General features: G+C 45.1%; 1 long non-coding RNA gene across 1 annotated transcript in view; it reads left to right on the forward strand.

Moving 5' to 3' along the window:
* The window catches only part of LOC134956742 (uncharacterized), a 258,116-nt gene that overhangs the window by 89,751 nt on the left and 144,618 nt on the right, over positions 1-23,747 (forward strand). The window contains exon 3 of the long non-coding RNA XR_010186139.1: positions 9,633-9,712. This is a non-coding gene — a long non-coding RNA (uncharacterized LOC134956742). The remainder of the gene's footprint in view (positions 1-9,632; positions 9,713-23,747) is intronic.

Raw genomic sequence — 23,747 nt, forward strand, 5'->3', positions numbered from 1 at the left:
GGGAGTGTATCTTAGCATAGCAGAATTGCGAACGAATGGTTAGCAGAATTGCGAATAGAAATTTCTTAGCAGTTTCTGAGTAGCTCGAGACTTACTCCTACACTGCGATCAGTTCAGTCAGTTTCGTTCCTGGTTTGACGTCACAAACACACCCTGCGTTCGCCCAGACACTCCCGGGTTCTTCCCAGAAACGCAAGCGTTTTTTCACACACACCCATAAAACGACCAGTTTCCACCCAGAAACACCCACTTCCTGTCAATTACACTCCGATCACCAGAACGATGAAATTTCTTCGTTAGGCCGTGAGTAAAATACCAAACTTTTTAGCAAATTTACTTGGTGCAGGCGCACTGCGAACATTGCGCATGCGCAGTTTGCGACTAATCGCTCCGTTGCGAAAAAAACTAACGAGCGAACAACTCGGAATGAGGGCCATTGTGGCCTAAGGTTTTGTCTCTCTTTCAGTTTACTCAGTGACAGCTTTTCTCACTTCTTCCATAACGACTTCTGCAAAGTTATATAAGCACACGCAGGCGACAGCTCTGAGCAGGGAACTTCCTCATCCTTCTCTTCTTCTGTAGGTCCTCTCCTCAGCAGGGACAGCCCACATGATATTTTGCTCTCCTTGTAACTGACCTCTTCCGTGGCATATTTTGCAAATTGGGTTACTCCCAGGTAGTTTTATAAACAAGACTCAGATCACAAAAAAAAGTAACATTACACATTGAACTGCACTCCCATTGGATGAGGTCTAGTTGATTCTTTGTACTGCCCAGCATCTGATCTGCAGAGATTTTTTCTCTTCACAAAAGCTCTCTGCAATTCCTCCAACTTCGCAGTCTTAGGCCATTACTTTGTCTATGCCCATGTTCAATACAAATTCACTTTTTAACAGCACTTTTACCTCTAATCTCCTCAGCTCATCTCATTGCTCACAACTTTTATACTTCCATGCTTCCTGTGTTCAGCATCGTTTAGGCTTGTTTTGATTCTTGATTTTATAGTTGGAGCGAGTGTGAGCAGGTAATGAAGTGGGCATTATTAACACTTAAGTTATAGTCTGTTTTATACAAACTGTAGTGTATGCAATGCTTCACACATATACACAGCTAGCAGGGATGGACTGGGGTTCAAATTCGGCCCTCACATGTGCGTGCACGCACGCGCACGCACATGACAGAGGCGCGTGTGCCGTGTACGGAGGCGCATGGGCACTAAAGTTGGGTGCTTTTCGTGAGCCAGGGAGGCGTGGACTCGCGGCACACCCATTTCCTTGGGGATGGGCGGGTGCGACCAGCACATGGGGGCTGTACCGTGAGTCATGGGGGTGTGGACCAGCGGCAGGCCTCCATTTTTATGGAGACAGGAGGGGAGGGGGCCAGAGCAGAGAGCCGGAGGCTGCGCTGCGCGCGGCCTTCACGGATCTCTGCCTGACAGGACCGGGCCACAAGCCCATCGCCCCTTCTGACATTTGCCAGAAGTGCCAGATGGGCAGTGCGGCCCTGACAGCAAGTGATCACAGTGAATTGTTAGATGCAGCAGTAGGGCCCCAGTATAGGGGAGCAGCAGAAGAAGCTAGCATCATCCCTGGACATACTGTATATACACATTGGTATTCTGCATGCAAGCCTCTGAGTGAGTCTACCTGTCATAGCACTACTCCAGTGGTGTAAAATGTGTCATTTTTCTGTCCTGCTGCTTGAGCTTTGCATAATATATGCTTTAGATTGCAAATGCGGACTAGCGTACATAGGTAAGTAAACCTAGTAGAACTCTAAAAACTTGCTTAGCCAAAAGGGCCTAGAAACGCATACTGTTTCGGCACATTTCAAACAAAAACATAACTTTAACGAATGTCACCTAAATGCCTTTTGGGGTATCCAGCAAATTAATCCCACGTGGAGAGGTAAGGACTTGGAGATTAGGTTATCCTAATCAGCGATGAGGTGGTTTTATAAATTGAAAACCTTGGTTCCCAATGGCCTACATGGGGATTTTGAATTAAAATGTTTTTTTAGCTATATTTTTTTGTTGTTGCAGATTTTAGAATGTAATCTTCTATTTTTTAATATTACAGATGTCATATTTTAATAGGCTCTTTTTATATCTTAATTTATGTATGTATTTATTTATTTATTTATTTATGCATTTGCATGTTTATGGACATTTATGGACAATGGGGGTCATTCCGAGTTGATCGCTAGGTGCCGTTGTTCGCAGCGCAGCGATCAGGCTAAAAATCGGCACTTCTGCGCATGCGTATGGTGCGCAGTGCGCATGCGCGAAGTACTTTCACACAAAACTATGCAGTTTCACACAAGGCCGAGCAACGCTTTTCAGTCACTCTGCTGATCGTAGAGTGATTGACAGGAAGTGGGTGTTTCTGGGTGGTAACTGGCCGTTTTCCGGGAGTGTGCTAAAAAACGCAGGCGTGTCAGGTAAAAACGCAGGCGTGCCTGGGGAAACGGGGGAGTGGCTGGCCAAACGCAGGGCGTGTTTGTGATGTCAAACCAGGAACCAAACAGTCTGAAGTGATCGCAAGGAAGGAGTAGGTCTGCAGCTACTCTGAAACTGCTTGAAAAAATGTCACCACTATTCTGCTAACCTTTCGTTCGCACTTCTGCTAAGCTAAGATACATTCCCAGAGGGTGGCGGCTTAGCGTTTGCACTGCTGCTAAAAGCAGCTAGGGAGCGATCAACTCGGAATGAGGGCCAATAAGCAAAGACCTGACAAGTTTGCAGAGGACTACAGTCATTTGGAATTGATTACAGCATTTTACATAGGAATCCAGCAATTTCCTGTCAATGGAACGCATGGTGGAACAAATGGTCGAATGCATGCGTTGTCTATTTTCTTCCTGTTTCCAGTTTGAACTCATGTTGGAACACAAACGGTATTTTCTTCCTATTTACAGCACTTTAACATAGCAATCCAGCTACTACCTGTCAATGGAACACATGCTGGAACACAAACAGCGGCCATCTTATTCCTGTTTTAGGTTTTTTTAATAATTTCCTACCACAAATTAAATCACAGAAAGGTGGGTGGGGAAAAAATAAACACATCTTGGGAGGGGGGGGGGGGGGTATATATAGCTGACCTGTTTTGACTATCACCATGCTTCTGATGGACTGTTGTCCGAAATGCGTCTAGCAGGTGACATCTGGAGACTTGGGAAACCACTGTCAACCCAAATGCAAATAGTTATGTAGGTATTTTGCAGGAAAATACAACTTTCTCTTATGTCCTAGAGGATACTGGGGATCCATTTAGTACCATGGGTTATAGATGGGTACACTAGGAGCCATGGACACTTTAAAAATTTGATAGTGTGGGCTGGCTCCTCCCTCTATGCCCCTCCTACCAGACTCAGTTTAGAAAATGTGCCCGGAGAAGCTGGTCACGCTTATGGAAGCTCCTGAAGAGTTTTTTGCATTTATTTTTCTGTTTGTTATTTTCAGGCAGGACTGGATGGCACCAGTATCCAGGCTGTCAAGGAAAATAGTGATGCCTGTCCCTGGTGCAGCCTCCCTGAAAGACACGGCTGATCATATAATTGAGACTACACTCAAATCCTAGTATACGACTGCTGGGGTGGCCCAGAGACCCACTATAGCATGTGCGTGGATTACTAAAGCCATTTCTAAATGGTCAGGTAACCGAACTGAGGGTTTGGATTCCTTATTAAGGGGGGAGATTGTTTTACTCCTGCAACATATACAGGACTCTGCGAACTTTATGGTGGAAGCCATAAAAGAAGTAGGTTTTCTTAATGCACGCACCACTGCTATGGCAGTGTTAGCACGCAGGGGCTTGTGGCTACGCCAGTGGACTGCGGAGGCAGACTCCAGGAAAGGCGTGGAAGGCCTACCCTTCACAGGAGAGGCCTTATTTGGAGATGAAGTAGACAAATGGATCTCCAAAGCTACTGCGAGTAAGTCCACGTATCTTCCTTCTGCAGCTCCCCCAGCCAGGAAGGCCTACTCAGGATCTAATCTACAGCACTTTCTGACTGCCAAGTTTAAGGGCAAAACCAAAGGTTCTTCTACCGCCACCAGAGGTGCTAGAGGTAAACCACGCAAACCAGCAGCTGCCAGTTCTCAGAAACAGAGCTCTAGCTCTGCTTCCTCAAAGCGTTCAGCATGATTGTGGACTCCGATGCCTGGAAGACTGGCAGGTGGGAGCCCGACTAAAGTTTTTCAGTCACATCTGGATAACATCATGCCAGGATCCCTGGCTCATAGATCTTATTTCCCAGGGCTACAGACTGGAGTTTCAGGAGCTCCCACCTCACAGTTTCTTCAAATCAGGCTTACCAGTTTCACAGGAGGCAAGTATAACCTTACAGGATGCCTTTCAATAACTAGTACAGACTCAAGTCATTGTTCCAGTTCCACCTCATCTCCAAAACAAGGGATATTATTTCAGCTTGTTTGTAGTACCGAAACCGGACGGTTCGGTAAGGCCGATTTTAAATCTAAAATTGTTGAACCCGTACTTACGAGTGTTCAAATTCAAGCTGGAGTCTCTGAGAGCGGTAATCTCAGGTTTGGAGGAGGAGGAATTCCTAGTGTTTCTGGATATCAAGGATGAGTACCTTCACATTCCGATCTGGCTGCCTCACCAGGCTTATCTACAGTTTGCACTGCAGGACTGTCACTACCAGTTCCAGGCCCTGCCATTTGGTCTCTCCATGGCACTAAGGGTGTTCACCAAGGTGATGGCAGAGATGATGTTTCTCCTTTGCAAGCAGAAAGTGAACATAATTCTGTACCTGGATGATCTTCTGATAAAGGCACCATCCTGGGAAAGGTTGTTGGACAGCATTGGTCTCATAACCAAACTACTCCTGGATCACGGGTGGATTCTAAATCTTATGAAATCTCACTTAGAGCCAACTCAGAGGCTCCCATTTCTGGGAATGATACTGGACACAGAGTCGCAGAAAGTTTCTCTTCTGTTGGAAAAGGCATTGGTAAGCCAGTCGATGGTTCAGGATGTCCTGAAGCCAACCCAGATATCGGTGCATCTATGCATTTGCCTTCTGGGGAAAATGGTGGCCTCTTATGAGGCTCTTCAGTACAGCAGGTTTCATGCAAGACACTTCCAGCTCGATCTGTTGGACAAATGGTCCGGATCACATCTTCACATGCACCAGAGGATCCGTCTGTTGCCAAAGGCCAGGATCTCCCTTCTGTGGTGGCTATAGACTTCTCACCTCTTCGAGGGCCGACGGTTCGGGATTCAGAATTGGATTCTGCTAACCATAGATGCAAGGCTCAGAGGTTGGGGAGCAGTCACCCAGGGGGTGCAGTTTCAAGGAAGACGGTCAAGTCAGGAAGTCGTCCTTCCAATCAACATTCTGGAACTCAGGGCTATGGCTATACACAACGCCCTTCTGCAGGCTTCATATCTTCTTCAAGATCGGGCCATTCAGGTTCAGTCGGGCAATGTGACGGCAGTGAAGTACATAAACCGGCAGGGTGGAACGAAAAGCAGAGCAGCAATGTCAGAGGTATCAAAAATGATCCTCTGGGCAGAAAAACATGCTGTGGCGTTTTTGGTGGGCTTCATTCTGGGAGTAGACAACTGGGAGGCAGACTTCCTCAGAAGACACGACCTGCACCCGGGGGAGTGGGGCCTTCACCCGGAGGTTTTCACGTGCTTGACACGTCGATGGGGATGTCCACAAATCGACATGATGGCCTCTCATCTCAACAAGAAGCTCAAGCGGTATTGTTCCAGGTCGAGAGACCCACAGGCAGTGGCAGTGGATGCCCTGACGAATCCATGGGTCTATCAGGTGGTGTATGTGTTCCCTCCACTTCCACTGATCCCAAGAATTCTGAAAAAAATAAAAAGGGAAAAGGTTCAGGCAATTCTCATTGCTCTGGACTGGCCAAGAAGGGCCTGGTACGCGGACCTTCTGGAGATGCTCCTGGAAGATCCGTGGCCTCTACCTCTTCGCGAAGATCTTCTGCAATGTCAGCTTCCGCAGTCTTACCGGTACACTGGGGCCATGGGGCTGGCTTCTCAGGCAGCGTGCGGGCAGCGGCGGAGGTGGGCTGCTGCGCCGGGTCCGAGGGCAGCAGTAGCGGCGGTGAGGGGGTCCGCTCGTGGCGGCGGGACGCCGCTGCAGCAGGTCGCTCTTGCTGAGCCATTGCTAGGAGACCAGGGGCAGTGAGCTGTGTGGCTTTGCAGAAAGGTATGCATTACTGGGCGCCGCCATGTTGGAGACCAAGTTTGAGGCATAGTTCCTGTTTCCTGTTTCTTCCAGCCAATCCAGGGGAAGTTCTCCCTATAAAAGGGGGCTGGTTAAGGACAGGGACGCCAGTGCTTCAAGTTACAACCCTGTTGTAGGTGCTTTAGCCTGTGCTCCCAGGATTCTTGCCGTATTCTGGTTACTCCTGACCCTGCTTGGCCGGTTCTCTGTTGCTGCTGCAGCCATGTCATTCCTAGCCTGCTGCTGCCTGTGGAGGCGCTCTTGGAAAACCCGGTCCAGTAAGACTCTTTGGACACGGTCGGTCCCGGGTCTTCTGCCTCACCTTTCAAGCCACACTCCACAGATCTTCATCTCCAGGCACGTATTTAACCACCATCCACAGTCCACAGTTCATTATCTCCAGCCTCGTCTTTCAAACCACAGTCTACAGTTCTTTGTCTCCAGCCACGTCTTTAGCCACCCTTCACAGTTCCGCAGTTCATTATTTACAACTTCGTCTTTCAAGCCACAACCCGCAGTTCTTTGTCTACAACTATGTCTTTAAGTCGTCGTTCACCAGTCACAGTTCTCTACCTCAGCCCTGTCCACAAGAACTACAACTCACTGACTCTTAGCTCCGACTACGTTCTACATTACCCCTTGTCCCATGAGAAGGAACTATATCCAACCCCCTCGTCTTGTTCATCCACAGACAACTACCTCCTTGGGCAAGTCTCAGCTGCCGGATCCTCAAACCATGCTAGTTGTGACATGCAACAGTCTATCAAGACTTAACACGGCTACGTTTGATGGCATGGAAGTTGAATGGTTGATTCTAGCCAGGAGAGGCATCCCTGACAAGGTCATCCTGACTATGATCCAAGCCAGGAAGGGGGTAACATCTAAACATTACCACCGTATTTGGAAGAAATGGTGTGAGAGCAGAAAATATTCTGCGGTGGAATTTCATCTGTGATGTTTCCTGATTTTTTAGCAGTCGGGTGTGGATGTGGGCCTATGTCTGGGCTCCACAAAAGTCCAGATTTCGGCCTTGTCCATTTTCTTTCAGAAACAATTGGCTTCTCTCCCTGAGGTCCAGACATTCTTGAAAGGGGTTTTGCACATCCAGCCTCCCTTTGTGCCTTCCTGGGCACCTTGGGATCTCAATTTGGTGCTGCAGTTCCTCCAATTGGACTTGTTTGAACCTTTCCTGGAAGTAAAAGTAAAATATCTTACGTGTAAGAACGTCACATTGTTGGCCTTGGCTTCAGCAGGACGTGTCAGAGCTGGGGGCGTTTTTTCAAAAGAGCCCCTATTTAATTTTCCATGAGGACAGAGCTGAACTCAGGACTCATCAGCAATTTCTTCCTAAGGTGGTGTCTGTGTTTCACATCAACCAACCCATTGTGGTTCCAGTTGTTACCGACACCTCTGTTACTTCAAAGTCTTTGGATGTTGTGAGGGCTTTGAAGGTGTATGTTAAGAGAACAGTTCGTCTCAGGAAATCAGACTCACTGTTTGTTCTTTACGATGCCAATAAGATTGGGTATCCTGCTTCAAAGCAGTCAATTGCACGCTAGATCAGGCTTACTATCCAGCATGCTTATACCATGGCATGCGCCTAAATCAGAAGTGCGCCTAAATCTGTACAGGCGCACTCGACTAGGTCAGTGGGTTCTTCTTGGGTGGCTGCTCAGGGTTTCTCGGCCTTACAGCTCTGCCAAGCAGCTAATTGGTCAGGTTCAAACACGTTTGCAAAGTTCTACAAGTTCGATACTTTGGCCTCTGAGGACCTTCAGTTTGGTCAATCAGTTCTGCAGGAACCTCAGCACTCTTCCACCCGGTTTGGGAGCTTTGGTACTTCCCCATGGTACTAAATGGATCCCCAGTATCCTCTAAGACGTAAGGAAAAATAGGATTTTAATTACCTACCAGTAAATCCTTTTCTCGTAGTCCATAGAGGATACCGGGCGCCCGCCCAGTGCTTCGTTCCTTCTGCACTGTTACTTGGTTAAGTATTCTGGTTTGTTCAGCTGTTGCTGTTCCTGTTTCAAGTTTGGTTAGCATCGCTTTCCTCTTGTTTGTGTGTGCTGGTTTTGGAATCTCACCACTATCCTTTTATCCTTCTCTCAAAGTATGTCCGTCTCCATTGGCACAGTTTCCTAGACTGAGTCTGGTAGGAGGGGCATAGAGGGAGGAGCCAGCCAACACTATAACATTTTTAAAGTGCCCATGGCTCCTTGTGGACCCATCTATACCCCTTGGTACTAAATGGATCCCCAGTATCCTCTACGGACTATGAGAAAAGGATTTACCGGTAGGTAATTAAAATCCTATTTTATATTAATCACTGATCAGGCATCTTATCTTGACTCATGAAGTTGCAGTATACATTTCAATCCATTAGGATGCACACCAAGACAAATGCTACATATCATTGAGTCATTGGTCATGTTACTTGCCACCTTACTATTGGTTAAGTAGCAATGGATTTGGGATCTACAAGATATTTGTTTTACTAAAGTGAGCTTAGACTGGACTGTTAGATTGATTGCCCCTTGAATTGGATTTTGTGGTTTACATAAAAAAAATATATAAAACTGTGGATTATTGCTTATCGGTGTACAGTCGCAGGGACAATTGCTCAGGGATGCAAGCGTAGGTCTCAGGACCAGCTGCTTCTCCCATGGGCAGCTGTACGTGGCTTGCTCACGAGTTAGTAGCCCCAAGAATATTTTTGTGTTAGTCCCTGAAGGAAAAACTGGAAATATTGTTTACAAAGACACTTTGTGATCAGTGTCTACAATATAAAATATATATTACAATATTAGATGCCACTACTGTCTTTGCAAAATTAGTCCCGCTGAGCAATACAAGTCATTCACGTGAGCGAAGCTGCAGGCAATCACTAGTCTGTAATAAAGTTGTAGAGTTGAAACTAAGTAACCCACATAGAATTTAAATAAGTAAAATTAAGTAAAGTCAAGTGGAAGCATAGGAAATTGTTATGTATAACATAAAAAATCCCCAAACTCAAAGAACCAATGAAATCATACACACAAATTGATTCAAAATTCTAGACTGAAAAAAAAGTATAAACAGATTCACAAAAAAATATTATTTATTGTGGATGGATGTTATAACTCACAATATATGGCATATACCTTTGATGCTTCACCAGGTGGTTACCTTTAAAATACCTCACATTGGATATTCAGTGCAGTACAAATGACAGATTACTGCTGATGAAATATGTGTAATGTAATTGATGGATCCGCTTTCATCATTTGCATTACTTTATTGTACGTATACAGTTCCAATTCTCTCCATATATTCGCTGGCTGACGCATTTCATTTAATCAATTCAAGCATTTAAAAACTCTAGCTGGTAAGGAAATTGTTAATCTATTGCATTATAAATTCTTTAGCTGGGGCAAGCTCTTATTGATTTCAACTGAACATCCTGATGGAGGAATTTTAAAGGTGGCCACCTGGTGAAATATCAAAGGTAAGCTTTACAGTGTTAGTTATAGTGTTCATTTCTACTTCAAGTCCAGCTCTTGACTAAGAATTACAATCAAGACAAGAAACGTATGATTAACAAGAGAGCTTAATATACTTGTCTGGACTTTATTTAAGCTTTCCTCTATTATTCAGCACTATTTTTGTATGCAAGAATTTTATCTCTCGAGCTTGATATACCTGTCTGAATTTTGATTGCTCAAAAGATTCAGTGTAAAGTACATATACAGCATAAACCTGATTTGGAAAACAGTCTTCCATATTAACATTTCTAATTGTGCACCATTCTACATGATTTATTATTATTAACAGTTACTTACTGTATACTGGGTAATATCAGATAGACAAAGAGGTGGCCCTGTTCCGGGGGGATCATTCAGGTGTGGTTGGAAGTGCTATCACTGCTGTTTCCTTGGAAGCAGAACTGATAGCGCTGCCTTTTTCCCTATCCTGATTGTCATTTACCTTGACACTGAGCCTTTACTAGTGACCCTGACCATTGGCTTTGTCTGTCCATAATAATTCCCTGGATTGGAGTCTGATTCTGTACTGCAATATTCAGTCTCCATGATCACTTCCAGCTAATTATGAGAACGGGAAATTTGGGAACAATGACTGCCGGGCTTCCAGCAGCCAAATCCTTACTGTGGTGCAGTGGTCTCTGATGAATTAGACTTTATGCCTCAACACTGGCAGTGGTAGCCTCTCACTAGCCAAAAAAAAATGTACAAGTATGCCCAGGGTGTCATACTCACTGTTTCCTTCATCTAGGGGACTTCCATTTGGATCAGCCAATTAACACAGTTGGATAGACAATTAAAAATTTTCAAATGTTAAATGTGACGGACTTACTAACTACTGTATGTAGCATGTTGGATGGATCTCATGTTCAAAGATCACGGAATGCGTACCATAAACATCTTGCTTTAGCCCTTAAAAATGCATACCTACTATTCTCTGCAAGCTGGAGGAACATTCAGGCATACAGAGAGGTTGTCAAATCAGAAATGCACTGTGCAAAATGGAAATGTCACAAGAAAGTCCAACCTGCTTCAACGGCATCCTTTCAATGCATTACACTTTTCTGTTTAGCCTAATTTATGACTGAAATAGTCAGACTGGAGGGACATAAGGACCATTAGTAAAACAAGTGGCCCTAATGTATGTTTAATACTTTCTTTTGGCAATGTGTACCCTAAAATGGCACCTGAAAAATGCAGAAAGAGCATTCCCTTAAGATTCTAAGATGATATCTGATCTTTGTAAACATTCCGATCTTTGAGAACTCGGAGATAGAAGCAAGGAAGCCCCTAATACTGCACCCTCTCTATATCTTTATCTCATTTAGCTAATATTGACCCATAAGACTAAGGGGACAATTTAGCAAACCTTCTAAATAGGACAAGTTGAGGTGTTGACAACAGCAACCAATCAGATTCTAGCTATTGTTAGTACATTCCATAAAATGGTAGCAAGAATCTGATTGGTTTGATTAATTTCCCCCTACATCTTGCTCCACAAACCATGCTCAGCTCTAGGTCATATATACTGTAATGGGGATCTCCAACTTTACAGCTGTGACAGGAAATCTCATTAAGGAATTAATTTAACAAACTGTATATGTCTTCTGCATGGAACCCAGGAAAGTACTGGTGCTGGTTGCCAGCAAAACTACATTACGAAACAAAAACTGGCTATGTGAAGTTATCTTTTATGGGCATCTTTACATTGCAGATGCTAGATAAACAGGCACTCGCAACTCAATCAACTTTTTGGTGGCTCACCGTACAAATTAAATTGTATCATCCACTGTGCAGATTGTATTAATAGATAACAGTAACTTGTCTTTTCGGCAGTACAGTAAATGTTACAAATGTTTGGTTCATATCTTTCATTGTCATTGATAAACGTTAGTAAACGAAACACATCTGTTAGCTTTATTTTTATATCACAAAACACAGCAAATATGATTTGACTATCAGTATACATATCCGTACCGAACGTTGAGTTAAATCATAATAGCAACATCTCAGATTGTGTATTAATGCAGTGTTCCCAATATAAGATGGGTTTTTTTAGGCCTAGTTACACTATAAACACTCTCCCTGTTAGAAGCAGATTGATGTTCTGGCCAAAGATTGGCTGCATTGCCGCTGTATAAACCGGAAAACAAATTTCTCTGGGAAAAATGATGCAGGCATTGGGGGGCCATTACGGGTTGATCGCTCGCTAGCTACTTTTAGCAGCCGTGCAAACGCATAGTTGCCGCCCACGGGGGAGTGTATTTTTGCTTTGCAAGTGTGCGAATGCCTGTGCAGCCAAGTGGGACGAAAAAGTTTTTTGCAGTTTCTGAGTAGCTCTGGACTTACTCAGCCCTTACGATCACTTCAGCCTGTCCGGTCCCGGAATTGACGTCAGACACCTGCCCTGCAAACGTTTGGACACGCCTGCGTTTTTCCAAACACTACCTGAAAACGGTCAGTTAACAACCATAAACGCCCTTTTCCTGTCAATCTCCTTGCGATCGGCTGTGCGAATGGATTCTTCGTTAAATCCATCGCCCAGCAATGATCCGCTTTGTACCCGTACGACGCTCAATGCGCATTGCAGTGCATACGTATGAACAGTAGTAACCTTTTCACTGCGCTGCGAAAAACGGCAGCATGCTGTCAACTCGAAATAACCACCAATGTTGGACTCTTCAAAACTCAGGTTTTCTCGTTTGCTTCGCCATCACAGTTCAACTGACCAACCAGCAAATTTCAATGTCAGCATCTACTGTATGGAAATTTTCAAGAGAGGGAACAAAGGGCTGATTTAACATCCCAATATTTAAATGAACAGAGCAGGTATTCTTCCTTTCATTTGCACATTGTGGATGTAGTGTTTCGTCTTAAAACTGGTTACCCACTGCAGTTAACAAAATAAAATAAATACATGTAAAGTGCAATTGTGTTTGACTTTGTCATGAGATCATAAACACTGTGATGTTAGTGTATTAGAATGCTTAATATTTGTAGACACTCCCTTACTAATACAGTATGTGTAAGCCTGAATCTTCAGTGATGGTCCCTGGGACCAGGGGGATGCTGGGAAGTGGGTGGTCCAGTGTGCAGTGTGCCTGTAGTTGGTGATGGAATAAAGCAGCACAGCAGTGAACTCACATGTCTCTATGTCCTTATGACTGGATTTACAAACATATGAACAAAACAAACACCACATGAACTTGTAGACCAGGTAGGGTCAATCTAGGACACTCCACTGATCTCACACATGCACTTGCAGTGAACCTGAGTAATGATTCATGCAGCACCAAAAGGTGATACGTCACAGCTCCTAACTACAGGCATATGCACTAGAGGATATAGGGGGTCATTCCGAGTTGATCGCTCGCTAGCAGTTTTTAGCAGCCGCGCAAATGCATTGCCGCCGCCCACTGGGGAGTGTAGAAGTGCGAACGCTTGTGCAGCAGAGCGGCTGCAAAATCTTTTTGTGCAAAACAAGACCAGCCCTGTAGTTACTCTTCGTGTGCGCTGATTCTAACGACGGAGGGACGACTTTTGACGTCACACACCCGCTCAGCGTTCGCCCAGCCACACCTGCGTTTTCCCCGCCACGCCTGCGTTTTTTTAAGCACTCCCTAAAAACGGTCGGTTGACACCCAGAAACGCCCACTTCATGTCAATCTTCTTGCGTTGTGCCTTGCGACTGAGAGCTTCGCTAGAGCCTGTGCAAAACCACAAAGGACTTTGTACCCGTACTTCGCACGTGCGCATTGCGGTGCATACGCATGCGCAGTTTAGCCGTTATTTTCACTGATCGCTGCACTGCGAACAACGGTAGCTAGCGATCAACTCGGAATGACCCCCATAGGATCACTGGAACCCATAGTTTCCATTCCCATACAAAACACTAGTAAAATCAGGATTTTGAATGCCAGTGCATAGGAGATCTAGGGGGAAATGTAATAGGGTGTGAGAATCAGAAAGTGAGAGAAAATGATTCTGTTTTTTTAAAGTGACAATCATTTACATGGCAAAACCAGGTTGATTTTGCCATGTAAATGATTGCCACTTTAAAAAAACAGGAGAATTTTTACCAAAATCTCTCACTTTCTGATTCTCACACCCTATTACATTTCCCCCCTAGGGCCTGATTCATGGTGGTCATTCCAAGTTGATCGCAGCCAGCAAATTTTTGCTGCTGCTGCGATCAATACTACACGCCTATAGGGGAGTGTATTTTAGCTTAGCAGGGCTGCGATCGCTTGTGCAGCCCTGCTAAGCTAAAAAAAATTCAAGCAGAACAAGACCAGTCCTATACCTACTTACCCTGTGTGATGGATCCAGCGATGATGGGCTCGGATTTGACGTCACTCATCCGCCCTCCGTTCTACTGGACACGCCTGCGTTATACTCACCACTCCCCGAAAACGGCTCCAAACGCTCCGGATTCGCCCAGCCATGCCTCTTTCCTGTCAATCTTCTTAGCGGTCGGCTCTGCGACCGCTTCCTTTGTAAGTCGCGACGTAACCCGGCGACCCCGCGCACTGCGCCTGCTGCGCATTCCGCGCCCGTTCGCACCGCAGAGATAAACCGCTGCGTGCGAACGGGTCGGAATGACCCCCCCATGTTTGTAAGTAAAACAAATTATCAAGTAACTGGGCAAAACCATGCTGCAGTGCAGGTGGAGCAGATGTAACATGTGCAGAGAGATTTAGATTTGAGTGTGGTTGTGTTCAAACTGAAACCTAAATTGCAGTGTAAAAATTAAGTAGCCAGTATTTACCCTGCACAGAAACAATATTACCCACCCAAATCTAATTCTCTCTGCACATGTTACACCTGCCCCACCTGCAATGTAGCATGCTTTTGCCCAGTTGCTTGATACTTTGCTTTACTCACAAACATGACTCTAGCTTGGCTATTCAACTGGAAGCCATATTTATGTATTTACTTATTACCAGTTATTTATATAGCGCACACATATTTTGCAGCGCTTTACATTTACAGAGAATACTTGTCCATTCACATCAGTCCCTGCCCCAGTGGAGCTTACAATCTATATTCCCTATCACATGTACACACAGACACATTCACGCTAGGGTTAATTGTGTTTGAAGCCAATTAACTTACCAGTATATTTTTGGATTGTGGGAGGAAACTGGAGTACTCGGAGGAAACCCACGCAAGTACTGGGAGAATATACAACCTGCACAGTTGGAGCCATGGTGGGAAACGAACCCATGACCTCAGTGCTGTGAGGCAGTAATGCTAACCATTACACCATCCATACTGCCCAATGTGCAATGCTAGGACCATTAAGTTGTGTTATTTTAATGCAGGGGTGGCCATACTTTTGGAGTCGGCGATCTACTTTGAAAGCTGAAAAGCTTTTGTGATCTACCTAGGTGGGATAATAGCGCGCGCCGCAGGTGCACGCCCAAAAAAAGGGTCATGGCATAACAAAAAGTGGGCGTGGCATAACAAAAAAGTGGGCGTGGAATAACAAAAAAAAGGACGTATCCTTGCTGCACAGAGTGTAATGACTGTCTCGCACGAAATAACACATTGGCCCCCACAGGTAAAAACCTCAAACACATATGCCCCCACAGTGCCAGATACAGATATGACCCCACAGTGCCATGTGCCCACAGTGCCAGATACGCGCCCAGTGGCAGATATGACCCCACAGTGACAGATACAGATATGCCCCCACAGTGCTAGATATGCCCCCACAGTGCCAGATACAGATATGCCCCCACAGTGCCATGTGCCCACAGTGCTAGATTTGCCCCCACAGTGCCAGATATACCCCCATAGTGCCACATATGACCCCACAGTGACACATATGCCCCCACAGTGCCAGATATGCCCCCACAGTGCCAGATACAGATATGCCCCCACAGTGCCATGTGCCCACAGTGCCACATATGCCCCCACAGTGCTGTTCACCGTTTTGCTGCTGTGGAGAGCGCAGCGCGCGCCTCTCCTGCCTGCCGCCCTGCCTCTCAGTCTGGTCTACAGCGGTGACGGCAGCGTGTATATCTCAAATCAGGCGCCGGTCCGCGAGCTCTCATTGGCTAACGAACCGGCACCTGATTTGAGCTATACACTTCGCCGTCACTGCCGCAGACCAGACTGAGGGGCAGGGCGGCAGGCAGGAAAGCGCGCGCTGCGCTCTCCTCGCCTCGGGTGGATGGGCGGCGGATCGCGATCGACTGTTTGGCCACCCCTGTTTTAATGCAATGTGCTTAAACGTTTGTAGCTGATAAACATAACACAGACCATTGTACATGAGCTTAGAGAGTTCTTTCATTACAAATGGTGATTAAGTGGTCCTCTATACAATAGCCCTTGTGAGGGAGAGGCATATGAAAAACATAGGCAGTGCCTAAACTTTACATTGTACCTGCAGTACTGTACATATACGCAGTGCAGTCAGATTGCATATAGCATCGGCAGTTCACCAGCTGTTGGAATTCTGGCATCAGTATCCTGATTGCCGGGATCCTGACAGACAGTAAATTAACTGCAACCCCATCTCACACCTTGCATGATCATAAATGTCCCTCACTGTCTTTATGATGTTTGGAAATACTCCACCAAGGAATGTGTTTGAAATTTTTGCCTATATACATTCATTACAGACAATATAACTTTAATATTTGGGCAGTGAAAATAACTGTGCCTTAGGGTCTTTTAAGTACATAGAAGTACAGGTTCAGGATTTGTGATAAGAGTATTACTCCATGTATTGCTATAAGGACATTCATATATTTAAAAAGTATGGTGGTTATGTTCTTAAGTTGAGCTTGGTGAGTTCAGTGGTTCTGGATTTTCCATCATATCCCCTTACTTAAAGACCTATGTCCACCTGGGTGGATCAGGGCATCTAATATCTCACACAGAGAATTTGCTCTGGCTATTAGCCAAAGAGTTTGTGGGATTTCTTCTGTTAGCGAGCAGTTATGATAGACTGGAAGAACTTGTTAGCTGTGGAGCCATTTTCAGCTACAAGACAGTCATGGCTTGACTCTGGGATGGGTCATGGATTATTCTCTATGTTGAACTACACGGATACCTTTTGTTCTTTCCTGACATTTGCCAGACTTTCCAGATTTCCACAGCATGCCTAAGCTATCTTAGAAGGTTCCGTTTCCTCCATCCATCAAGCAGATATCTAAGGCAGTGGGGAAGGGTTATCTAGATTCTGACCCATAGAAACCACCCCACCGTGGGAACCAGTACAGGTTTAAAATAAGAAGTCCTGCCACTCATTTGCTTTTCTACCTTCTATTTTCAGTCAGGCTGAGTAGTAGTCACTACTCCTGTTTGACTGGTCCAGTATCAAAGTTTTTGCAGAAGTGGACCCACCAAAAGCAGGAGGACATTGAGCTTGTGCCCTGTCCCACCAAGCAAAAGAGTGAAGATGTCATAACTTGGTGGCCGGACAGCTCTCCAGAGTATACGGCGACTATAGCACCTTTATGTTCGGGTTAAGTGGTGGCACCCTGTGCAGAAAACTTTCTAGATGTTGTTGATTAATATTTCTATGTGCTCTGTAAATACAGATATATCTTTTTTTTTATCAAATAGGAGCACTGTTGGAGCTTCCCATATGTTTTTGATCTCATGGTAGTACTGGGTACCCAAAGGCGGCAGATAAGAAATCTTCTGCGCTAAGTAGGTGAAAAGAGATAAACTTTAGCCTTATGCCCTCACAGGGTGTATTACTGAAAATATTTGGGTCTGATGGTCTTTAGCTTAGGGTTGTTTCCATCATTTAGAATAACATGATGTCCAAATATAGCTGATTGCATGTAAAATTAACCATGTATTTCAGCATTCCTCTACTCATTAAGGATCTTTGTATTAATAATCTAGGTAGAATTGTGACTCTTATCAATTTAAATCTAGGTGTACAGTATTGTTCTGCATTCTACCTAAATATCCTTTCTCTGCAACAAAGTTATTGTGCAGGGACAGCGGTAGCAGCAACACGCTGTCCCTGTGAAGCTCTTGGCACTGGAGTGATAGTTTTCACTATAACTTCGCTGCCTTCCTGACACTGCCCGTGAGCACAGTGTGATTTTCCAATACATATCAGAGGAAAGAGGCTGCAGGGTCTATTTGGCATAATGCTTCCATAGACAAAAAGCAGTTAACGCCATCTGAAGATGGCATTAACCTATGGGCCCAAGCTCTGAAAAGCTAAGCCTTTTGGAGAGTGGCACATAGGTAGCAGATTACAGTCCCCATTGAAAATAACAGGAACTGCTGTTGAAGCGCTGATTAGCCTTTGGCAGGTGATAGGCCAGGATAAATAGATTCATGCGGAAAGTGCAATTTCTGCATGATTTTAGTAAAAACGGACCTGAAACATCCAAGCTTTGGATGGAGATAAAGTCGCTGGGGATAAAGTACCAAACAATCAGCTCCTAACTGTCATTTTTCAAACCTAGCCTGTGACATGGCAGTTAGGAGCCGATTGGCTCATACTTTATTTCCAGCGACTTTATCTCCATCAAAGGCTTAGTAAATAGACCCCGAAATTGTTTAGCACAGCTCCTTATTGACTGTAGGCCCAAATTCAGGTAAATGCGTTTAGCATCCTGGAGGTTGGGATGTCGGCAGTTGTGTGACCGATGCTGGAATCCCAACACCACTCCCGTGACCTGTGCTGGAACACCAACAGCCGACATCCAGAACGTAAGTATCGGGGTACCTTTAGGGTTAGGGAAGGGGGAGGATTAGGGTTAGGCACTAGGGTAGGGGGGGTTAGTCACTAGGGTGGATTAGCTCTAGCCGCCACTCTCTGAGGGATAGCCCTAGCTGCCCCCCGCCCCCCCAGAGATTTAGGGTAGGGTACAGTAAACACACTAACCCACTTCAACGTCGGGATCTTTATTGTCGGGATGCCGCTGTCGGTTATGTGACCGCCAGCACCTCGACCAGCAGTATTTCATACCAAACCCGGGTAGATAGCTCGTAATACATTCAATTATTTAACAACAATATTATTCACTATCTTGTCTCCTTCTGTACTGTCCAGATACTATGTTCAGATATACAAATTTAAAAAAATTCCATAAATACCAGCCATGGTATTTGCCAAGAAAAGACTCCCAATGCTAGCAGAGTTGCGCGGGTCGGATGGCTTAATCCCACCAGGCATCTCGTGCTGCATGCCGTATTGAGGCTAGGAGGATACATCTGTATAAGTATCAGGGTTATTTAACAAAAATATTATTCACTATCTTGTCTCCTTCTGAACTGTCCAGATAGTCAGATACTACGTTCAGATATACAAATTTAAAAAATTTCCATAAATACCAGCCATGTGCATTAAAAAGATGAGGTGTACATATCAAAGGGATCCAGTCAGGATCCAGTCAGGATCCCGGCTGTCGGGATACCGACACTATACGTAATGCCGACACAGGCATCCCAAATAGATACAAACGACAAGCCAGGACAGGTAACCCGTGTGTGGGGTGGGGGAGAGGGGTATGTTTAGGCTGTGAGGGGAGGGCTAGGGTCAGGCTGCGGCCTCAGGGGGTTAGATTTAGGCTGCTGGGAAGCGGGGGGGGGGGTAGGATTTTCACCCCCCGACTACCATGAGGGTTAGGGTTAGGCCGCGGGGGGCTAGGCTTAGGCTGTGGGGAGGGGGAGGTTAGGTTTAGGCACCACTGCCAAGGATTAGGGTTAGGCTGCACGCGGGAGGGGGGTTATGCTTAGCCTGCGGGGAGGGGGGTTAGAGTTAGGGTGCCAAGTGGATTATGATATTTGGGATGCCGCGGACAGTATTTTGACTGCCAGCATCCCAACCACCGGCAAATCAAACCCAACCCATTTCATAGTAAACATTCAGTGTACTCTGGTTTTCTCTTTTTCACTAATGTCACTAAATTTGACATTTCCATGTGAGTCAAAATCTAAATTTCTAGCAAATGAAAATGTTACAGAACTTAAAGCTGATATGGGTGTTTTGGTCAGGTGTGGTGCTGGAGGAGATCTCAAGAGAGATGACAAATTAAGAACAGTGCAAGGAAAATGCAAATATGATGTACAGTATCCGCTGTGACTGTCAGTTATGTCATCTTGTTTACAGTTATCTGCTTGGGTTCCATACTATAACTCCCTTAAAGTTCTGCATACGTTCTAAAAATATGTTCTACCATATTTCTCATAAACTATTTACTCCAACATTCTATAAGGTCTATTTAAGAAGCTGAAGATCAACAGCAAACTAGCATCTCTGTACCATACAGATGTGTCCTCGTCTGGCATCTGTTTTTCATGTCCTTTTACTCGAAAATGCATCTAATAGGCCCTACACACTGGCCGATTTTCTGAAAGATATGAACGATCTCGTTCATAAATGAACGAGAACTCGTTCATATCTTTCAGTGTGGAAACTCCAGTGATGAACGATGCGCGCCCCCGCGCTCGTTCATCGCTGGTCTCCCGTCGGTTGTGCATGCAGGCCAATATGGACGATCTCGTCCATATTTGCCTGCACTTCAATGCAGCCGCGTGACGGGGGGAGTGAAGAAACTTCATTCCCCCCGTCACTGCCCCCCCGCCGCCGGGTCGCTCGTCGGCCGTATCGGCCGTCGGGCACCTCGGCGGCGCTTCGTGATATGTGTAGGGCCCCTTAGTCGCAATGTGATGTACCAGGAGACTGTGCTGATTAATTTAATATGCACACCTGTACATCTGTGTGTGACTGAGTCTCTGAATCTGTATACGACTATGAAGTGCTACAATGTAGCAGCCACAACTTTTTTCCATGCCAGGTTGTTATGTTCCATATACAGACTCAGTCGCACACAGATATACAAGTGTTGCATATCAAATGAATCAGCACAGTCTCCTGGTGTGTCCTAGTGGCATCGCGTTGCGATTAAAACAGTTTTTGTCAAGAAAAGACGCCCAATGCTAGCAGAGTTGCGCGGGTCGGATGGCTTAATCCCACCAGGCATCTCGTGCTGCATGCCGTATTGAGGCTAGGAGGACACATCTGTATAAGCATCAGTGCTATTTTAAAAGAGATATCTCCTGTGTTAAGCATTCTAATGCCATAGACTGCAATGGGGACTGCGGTCTAGCCCTAAGCGCTTTACTAAGCGCTTGGCACTGTTAGCTAACACCATGTTTAGATGACGTCAGCCGTTGTAGCCTAAGGCTACAGTATTGTGGGATTGTGTCTTCGGATCCCTCCTTAGCAGTTGGATATTGCGCCAAGTAGACTGCATAGGGAAGGTAGCTTCCTGCAGGGCATTTAGTAAGAGAAGAATTCCTAAATTCTAAATGTATATAATCTCCTGCAATTGCTTTCCATAGCTGCATCCCAAGTCCTGTCAAACACCAGCAGTAATAAAAGAAGGGAAGATGAGACAATCCCTAATTGAGCCAACCCGCGCAGGCCTTACACAATTGACACATTGGTGTCACCAACACTATAAATACAAACAAAACAATACAAATAAGTGTACAATTATACATGTGCTAAATAATTAAATACTCCAAAAAAAAAGAGATGAAATCAATTTACCAAGAGAGCGCATTAACAATTTATTACAATTATAAAACACACATATCATTTATAAACAACACTTAAAAATGTATAGAATTATAAAAAGAAATTATTCTCCCAATGAAAATCCTACCTCCTGCAGTGGAAAAAGGGATATTATATTCACCACTTGTTTTTAATATCCTTACAGGCATATTCAATTACCCCGACTTGCTGTCGGGTGTAATGTATCACCGGGGGGCTATCTAATTAGCCCCGATAAGCCGCTGCATGCCACGGCTTATCTGGGATTTTGTTTCACCTACCTCCGGCAGGCGAAGCAAAATCCCTGATAGGCCCATTTTCACCCGAAAATGGCCATTTCACCCGAAAACACACAGGTTTCACTGAACCTGTGTGTTTACAGGTGTAAATGCACTTTTTACCGGCTGAGCTAATCGAATAGCCCGACCGCAACACCCGAAGAAACATTGGGAGTTTTTACTCCCAATGTCTCTTCCGGGAAAATTTAATATTCCCGTTAGTCCGTTTAATCCAGTCTGTAATTTTGTGCATATGTTGCCAAACAATTTACTCTTATATCAACCAGTATAGCATTAGGACACTTGGTGATGTTTTGCTTCCTTGACACTTAGGAATTTATGTAGCCGTATCTCTAAGCTGCAGCACCGGGATTCACCACGTGTGCTGAAGAACCACAGCGTTAGTCTCAGTCTTTTTACCGCTGTGGCCGTATTACTTGAGTGGCAGCACGGGGAGGACGCTATGGAAGTTGGAAGGTCACAGTATCAACCTCCACCAGTAGCTTTAAAAGCCATTGCACATATTTACGAGTGTGGGATTCACGTGAGTCACTCAATGCTGGGAGAGGATTTAAATGCAGACCACTTGGCTAGGTAATTTGCATACCTTTGGTTTACCGGTAATTAAAGATGGTAAGTCCCAACACACTCAAAAGGACCCGCTGGAGGTGTAGTTCATATACAAAAATCCCGATCACATGAATCTCCCTACTTACGCGTTTCTCCGCCGATATATAGGGACGGTTTCGTCAGAGGATCTAATTAAATACTCCCCTTTTCATGTGACAGTGACAATTCCTGAAGTACATCTATCATATGAAAAAATACATAAGTTATTTGATTGTTTAGTTTCTGTATAATGGTACACTTATTTCTATTGTTTTACCAAAAGTAATAGGCCTATTTATTGTAGACACATGCTAGTTTAGGGGAGTGGTCTTAACTCATCCCAGGGGGCACTGTAATATGGCAAAACATGAACTGGGGACACTGTCATAATGTGAATTGGGGGTACTGTGTGCATAATGTCTACTGGAGCTGCACAATTTGAAATGGGTCATAATATAAACTAGGGAACTACTTTGGGGGATTACCTTAACTAGGGCACTACTATGGGACATAAAATTAACTAAGGCATTATTATTGGGCATAAACTTAACAACTGCTGCTGAGAGGTGTCTTTCTAGAGCACAGGTTCTCAAACTCGGTTCTCAGGACCCCACACGGTGCATGTTTTGCAGGTCTCCTCACAGAATCACAAGTGAAATCATTTGCTCCACCTGTGGACCTTTTAAAATGTGTCAGTGAGTAATGAATACACCTGTGCCCCTGCTGGGTTACCTGCAAAACATGCACTGTGTGGGGTCCTGAGGACCGAGTTTGAAAACCACTGTTCTAGAGGCATTGGGACGGGCCCCTTCAAAATGTTGCTATGGTACCCACAAAGTTCTGGCTACGCAACTGTCTGCAGAGACGGCACAAGTGCATGCAAGACTTTTAAGTAGAGTGATGGGTGTACAGCTCACACCATGGATATGAGACCTAATTAGACATACGTGAGGCGTATCTTGTGCATGTACCAGAGGCCTGATGTATAGACACAGTAAAACAGGCCCCATAAATAATAATTACTAATAATTTTGCCTCTCTCCCAATAAATCTTAAGTCAATTTTTATTTTCAGAATAAAAACACATGATGAAAAGCTAAGAGATGTATCCCCAAACGAGATATAGGAGATTCTTGGTACTGCTAGCAGTCTTTTATCTGTTACAGGCAGCAAGTGGGAGCATTGATGGCCTGGGGCTGTATAAAATCCTTGGCATTGTAATGGCTGCACAATAAGGGGTGTGGTCATGGCTCATGGGGGCCTTCTTTGTATGCTGGGTGGCAGAGCAGAGCTCTGTGAGGCAGAGCTGCTTGGCTAGCTCCTGTCTCCATGTGGCGGGTAGCCAAGCAGAGTGCCTGTAAACTGCACTGCTCGGCTAGCCAGTCTCTCTGTGTGACCGGACCAGGCCACCAGGCACATGTTTCTGGCATTCGCAAGAAGTGAAAGATGGCAAGTCTGGCCCTGAGTGGGAATATAGCCAATCAGAAGCTGCCTCAAGTCTCTAGGACCCAGGTTATGTGTAACCTTCCCCAGTACTGGAAGGGTTGATAGCGGGGTGTAGCATGCAGC

Source organism: Pseudophryne corroboree, chromosome 9 (assembly GCF_028390025.1).
Source record: "Pseudophryne corroboree isolate aPseCor3 chromosome 9, aPseCor3.hap2, whole genome shotgun sequence".
In the NCBI taxonomy this organism is placed as follows: Eukaryota; Metazoa; Chordata; class Amphibia; order Anura; family Myobatrachidae; genus Pseudophryne; species Pseudophryne corroboree.